The following is a 5,624-nucleotide window of genomic DNA, read 5'->3' as shown; positions in this document are numbered from 1 at the left end:
TTTATACCCTGCACGGGTGTCCCAACTTAGCCCATCACAAGCTCTCACGGTCAACGAAGGATATTCCTTCTCCCAGGAAGACCAGATCAGTCCCGGAATCCCGGTTTACAAGACATTTCGACAATGGTAAAACAAGACCAGCAAAGCCGCCCGATGTGCCGACAATCCCGATAGGAGATGCACATATCTCGTTCTCAGGGCAACACCGGATGAGACAGGCTACAAGTAAAACCAGACCTCGAGTTTCCCCGAGGGGGCCCGGCAGGCGGCTCGGTTCGGACCAGCACTTAGAGAAGCACTGACCCGAGGGGGCTAAAATAAAGATGACCCTCAGGTTGGCCGACCCAAGAGAAAGGTATAGGTGGTGGTGAGGCAAATGGTAAAACCAAGGTTGGGCCTTGCTGGAGGAGTTTTATTCAAAGCGAACTGTCAAGGGGGTCTCATAAATCACCCAACCGCGTAAGGAACGCAAAATCAAGGAACATAACACCGGTATGACGGAAACTAGGGAGGCAAGAGTGGAACAAAACACCAGGCATAAGGCCGAGTCTTCCACCCTTTACCAAGTATATAGATGCATTAATTACATAAGAGATATTGTGATATCCCAACCATAATCCTGTCCACCATGGAGCAATCTTCAACTTCACCTGCAACTAACAACGCTATAAGAGGGGCTGAGAAAAGCGGTAACATAGCCAAACAACGGTTTGCTAGGAAGGGTGAAAAAGGTTAGAGGCTGACATGGCAAATTGGGAGGCTTGAAGAACAAGTGATAGGTAGCGCAACAAAGCGATAGAACGAATCAACTAGCATAGCAGTGATAGTAGTAAGATCCAAGGTGACGGTCATCTTGCTTGAAATCCCGTAAGGAAGAAGAACGAGTCCATGAAGAAGATGAAGCCACGAAGACGAACCAAGCATAGACGAACGAATCCTCACGATCGCAACGAAACAGGAACTAACGAGAAGGAGCACAACCGGAAAGAAGCAAACACCACGGTAAACACACAACACATAAGCATGACATGATGCTCAACCAAGTATGATGCATGACAAAGGCTATATGAGGCTACTCATGGCAAGAGATGATGCATACAAGAGCAACACATCAAAGCAAGGTTAAATGAGGCCGGAAACAACATATAACAATTCCGGTAAGTCCTCATATGCAAATTTAGAAATTGGTCCAGAACTGAATAAACCTTATGTTCAAGTTGTTAAACAGAAAGTTAAGATGCATCAACATGATCTACACGAGATTCTAGTCAAGTTACATATAAAGTTCATTTAATTCGGAGCTATGGCCTAAAAGATATGAACAGAACAAGTTAAACATGGCATTGATGCAAAATGCATACAAACATCAAGCAAACACTCTCAAAACATGGATGCAATATGATAATATGAAACTTCATGCAAAATCAAGCAAGTTTCATATAGAGCACACTCAAAACGGAGCAACGGTTCAACACATACACTCTATACAAGTTTAAAGGACAAACTGTCCAAAACAGCAACTAGGCATCTAGCAAGCATCAAAACAATATGCTACAACACCTCAACATAAGAACAAAAGGCATGGGCATGAAGTACAGGTAAAGCATGACAAAACATGAACACTGAGCTATCTCCAGAAAACACTAGAACATGCTCAAAAGGACATGACAAGTTTGCAAATAATAACAGTTTACAGACTTAGCAGAAATAACATCAGGTTGCAATGTTTAGAGCTATCAAACAACATGATATAGGAAGCTATCATGGCAAACAAAGGCATGTCATGCTAATAATAAAGACAAAGAACAAAACTCCCTTACTGAACTAATTCCAAAGATCAACAGAAAAGATGGTAGCATCCATGCAAACATGGCAAGTGATATGACAGATTCAGACATGGCAGGAACAACGATAAGTAGGCATGTTGGAGAGATTGTACCACTCACCATAAAGCAATACATGGCATGACAAGGTGACCAACAGTAAGATGACATATTTATGAAGCTAAGCATGGCAAGATAAAGTTCATAGGGTACATGGATCACTAGCAAAACACATGGCAAAACTGGACTCAATGTTAACAGGCTGACAGCAACATTACGAGAGCAAGATTACAACAAGCTACAGCAGGCTATAAATGCAAGCAGGGGCATGGATGGATAGAGCATGACATGTATAACAAAACATCCTTAATGAACAGAGATGGCTTGCGGGCGACTGCCTCTCCAACTTTAGTTGAACCAAGTATGGCTACGCCCGGTCCTTGCGAAGGTTAAAACGGAGTCTATTTGACAAACTATCGTTGTGGTTTCGATGCGTAGGTGAGATTGGTTCTTACTTAAGCCCGTAGCAGCCACGTAAAACATGCAACAACAAAGTAGAGGACGTCTAACTTGTTTTTGCAGGGCATGTTGTGATGTGATATGGTCAAGGCATGATGCTGAATTTTATTGTATGAAATGATCATGTTTTGTAACCAAGTTATCGGCAACTGGCAGGAGCCATATGGTTGTCGCTTTATTGTATGCAATGCAATCGCGATGTAATGCTTTACTTTATTACTAAACGGTAGTGATAGTCGTGGAAGCATAAGATTGGCGAGACGACAACGATGCTACGATGGAGATCAAGGTGTCGCGCCGGTGACGATGGTGATCATGACGGTGCTTCGGAGATGGAGATCACAAGCACAAGATGATGATGGCCATATCATATCACTTATATTGATTGCATGTGATGTTTATCTTTTTATGCATCTTATCTTGCTTTGATTGACGGTAGCATTATAAGATGATCTCTCACTAAATTATCAAGAAGTGTCCTCCCTGAGTATGCACCGTTGCCAAAGTTCGTCGTGCCCAGACACCACGTGATGATCGGGTGTGATAAGCTCTACGTCCATCTACAACGGGTGCAAGCCAGTTTTGCACACGCAGAATACTCAGGTTAAACTTGACGAGCCTAGCATATGCAGATATGGCCTCGGAACACGGAGACCGAAAGGTCGAGCGTGAATCATATAGTAGATATGATCAACATAAACGATGTTCACCATTGAAAACTACTCCATCTCACGTGATGATCGGTTATGGTTTAGTTGATTTGGATCACGTGATCACTTAGAGGATTAGAGGGATGTCTATCTAAGTGGGAGTTCTTTAGTAATATGATTAATTGAACTTAAAATTTATCATGAACTTAGTCCCTGATAGTATCTTGCTTGTTTATGTTGATTGTAGATAGATGGCTCGTGCTGTTGTTCCGTTAAATTTTAATGCGTTCCTTGAGAAAGCAAAGTTGAAAGATGATGGTAGCAATTACACGGACTGGGTCCGTAACTTGAGGATTATCCTCATTGCTGCACAGAAGAATTACGTCCTGGAAGCACCGCTGGGTGCCAGGCCTGCTGCTGGAGCAACGCCAGATGTTATGAACGTCTGGCAGAGCAAAGCTGATGACTACTCAATAGTTCAGTGTGCCATGCTTTACGGCTTAGAATCGGGACTTCAACGACGTTTTGAACGTCATGGAGCATATGAGATGTTCCAGGAGTTGAAGTTAATATTTCAAGCAAATGCCCGGATTGAGAGATATGAAGTCTCCAATAAGTTCTATAGCTGCAAGATGGAGGAGAACAGTTCTGTCAGTGAGCATATACTCAAAATGTCTGGGTATAATAATCACTTGATTCAATTGGGAGTTAATCTTCCGGATGATTGCGTCATCGACAGAATTCTCCAATCACTGCCACCAAGCTACAAGAGCTTCGTGATGAACTATAATATGCAAGGGATGAACAAGACTATTCCCGAGCTCTTCGCAATGCTGAAAGCTGCGGAGGTAGAAATCAAAAAGGAGCATCAAGTGTTGATGGTTAACAAAACCACTAGTTTCAAGAAAAAGGGCAAAGGAAAGAAAAAAGGGAACTTCAAGAAGAACAGCAAGCAAGTTGCTGCTCAAGATAAGAAACCCAAGTCTGGACCTAAGCCTGAAACTGAGTGCTTCTAATGCAAGCAGACTGGTCACTGGAAGCGGAACTGCCCCAAGTATTTGGCGGATAAGAAGGATGGCAAGGTGAACAAAGGTATATATGATATACATGTTATTGATGTGTACCTTACTAGAGCTCGCAGTAGCACCTGGGTATTTGATACTGGTTCTGTTGCTAATATTTGCAACTCGAAACAGGGACTACAGAATAAGCGGGCACTGGCAAAGGACGAGGTGACGATGCGCGTGGGAAACGGTTCCAAAGTCGATGTGATCGCGGTCGGCACGCTACCTCTACATCTACCTTCGGGATTAATATTAGACCTAAATAATTGTTATTTGGTGCCAGCGTTGAGCATGAACATTATATCTGGATCTTGTTTAATGCGAGACGGTTATTCATTTAAATCAGAGAATAATGGTTGTTCTATTTATATGAGTAATATCTTTTATGGTCATGCACCCTTGAAGAGTGGTCTATTCTTACTGAATCTCGATAGTAGTAATACACATATTCATAATGTTGAAACCAAAAGATGCAGAGTTGATAATGAAAGTGCAACTTATTTGTGGCACTGTCGTTTAGGTCATATCGGTGTAAAACGCATGAAGAAACTCCATACTAATGGACTTTTGGAACCACTTGATTATGAATCACTTGGTACTTGCGAACCGTGCCTCATGGGCAAGATGACTAAAACACCGTTCTCCGGTACTATGGAGAGAGCAACAGATTTGTTGGAAATCATACATACCGATGTATGTGGTCCGATGAATATTGAGGCTCGTGGCGGATATCGTTATTTTCTCACCTTCACAGATGATTTGAGCAGATATGGATATATCTACTTAATGAAGCATAAGTCTGAAACATTTGAAAAGTTCAAAGAATTTCAGAGTGAAGTTGAAAATCATCGTAACAAGAAAATAAAGTTTCTACGATCTGATCGTGGAGGAGAATATTTGAGTTACGAGTTTGGTGTACATTTGAAAAACTATGGAATAGTTTCACAACTCACGCCACCCGGAACACCACAGCGCAATGGTGTGTCCGAACGTCGTACTCGTACTTTACTAGATATGGTGCGATCTATGATGTCTCTTACAGATTTACCGCTATCATTTTGGGGTTATGCTTTAGAGACGGCCGCATTCACGTTAAATAGGGCACCATCAAAATCCGTTGAGACGACGCCTTATGAACTATGGTTTGGCAAGAAACCAAAGTTGTCGTTTCTTAAAGTTTGGGGCTGCGATGCTTATGTGAAAAAACTTCAACCTGATAAGCTCGAACCCAAATCGGAGAAATGTGTATTCATAGGATACCCAAAGGAAACTGTTGGGTACACCTTCTATCACAGATCCGAAGGCAAAACATTCGTTGCTAAGAATGGATCATTTCTAGAGAAGGAGTTTCTCTCGAAAGAAGTGAGTGGGAGGAAAGTAGAACTTGACGAGGTAACTGTACCTGCTCCCTTACTGGAGAGTAGTTCATCACAGAAAACTGTTTCAGTGACACCTACACCGGTTAGTGAGGAAGCCAATGATAATGATCATGAAACTTCAGATCAAGATACTACTGAACCACGTAGATCAACCAGAGTAAGATCCGCGCCAGAGTGGTACGGAAATCC

Source organism: Triticum aestivum, chromosome 4A, assembly GCF_018294505.1.
Source record: "Triticum aestivum cultivar Chinese Spring chromosome 4A, IWGSC CS RefSeq v2.1, whole genome shotgun sequence".
Classification (NCBI taxonomy): domain Eukaryota; kingdom Viridiplantae; phylum Streptophyta; class Magnoliopsida; order Poales; family Poaceae; genus Triticum; species Triticum aestivum.
Note: the sequence above shows the minus strand (reverse complement) of the source record.